Genomic DNA, 1,251 nt, shown 5'->3' with positions numbered 1-1,251 from the left:
TTCTATGAAATGTCTCATCACGCCTTATGCCCATTTTTATATTGAGTTGTTTGGTCTTTTTTCATATTGATTTGTAAGAGCCTTTTACATATGCCAGCTACTAATCTTTTCTTGTATGGTGAGGGATAGGATCCAATTTAAAAAACTCTTCAACCATCAGGTAACCAAATGTTCAAGTACCATTTATTACATAGTTTCCGTGCTCACACTGATTTTTCCATGTCCCTCTTCATTCTGTCATGAGTGAATCTTTTTGATAAGGGCAGAGTATTTTTGGCCTTTCTATTTTATTCCATTGTTCTGACTATCTAACACTGTATCAGTTCCACATTGTCCTATTTATTGTTTTATAATTAATTCTCATGGGGGCTGGGGAAGTCCTTTGCATATTCTCCTGTGAGGGTGTTTTGGCATTCTTAGGTGAGTTTTTTTATTTGTTTGTTTTTGCTTTCCCATATCCATTTTAGAATTAGTTTGTCAAGTACCATCAACAACTCTGTTAGTGTTTTGACTTGATTGCATTAAAGCTATAGATGAATGTGAGAAGAGGTGGTATCTTAATAATACTGTTCTTTTCTCATTTGTGGTACATGGGATATCCCTCTGTTTATTAAGGTTTGTCAAAAAAAGTTGAAAACCTTTTTCAAAAAGGTTTTGTACACCTTTGGTTTGATTAATTCCTTGGTACTTTATACTTTTGTTGCTATCATCACTGATAACTTGTTTATTTTTAAGATTTTTATTTATTTATTCATAAGAGACACAGAGAGAGGCAGAGACACAGGCAGAGTGAGAAGCAGGCTCCCCACAAGGAGCCTGATGTGGGACTCCATCCCAGGAGTCCGGGATCACGCCCTGAACCAAACAAAGGCAGACCCTCAAACACTGAGCCACCCAAGCGCCTCTGATATCTTGTTTAAAGACTAATTTTTAAACTTCTGTTGGGTGTAGTTATACAATTTTTATTATGTGGCAGAGACAACCTTGCTTTTCATCTGAAGTGTTTCCCTTTCTTCCTCAACATGCGTTTTTCTTCCTGGTAGTCCTTCCAATCAGATGTGGCCATATGACGGGTTGCTGACAAATGGGATGTGGGCAACTGTGATGTACAGCCAGTTGAGGTCTGACCCATGAAACCTCCTCTACAGCCCCCACTCCTTGTGCGTTGTTGGACATTGATGCCAGCAAGGCTTGGGTAGCCACATCTCGACCAGGATGACATTTCGATCAACTGGGTCTGCAAGTAACTGG

The sequence above is a fragment of the Nyctereutes procyonoides genome, unplaced genomic scaffold (assembly GCF_905146905.1).
Source record: "Nyctereutes procyonoides isolate TBG_1078 unplaced genomic scaffold, NYPRO_anot_genome, whole genome shotgun sequence".
NCBI classification, from domain to species: Eukaryota; Metazoa; Chordata; class Mammalia; order Carnivora; family Canidae; genus Nyctereutes; species Nyctereutes procyonoides.
Note: the sequence above shows the minus strand (reverse complement) of the source record.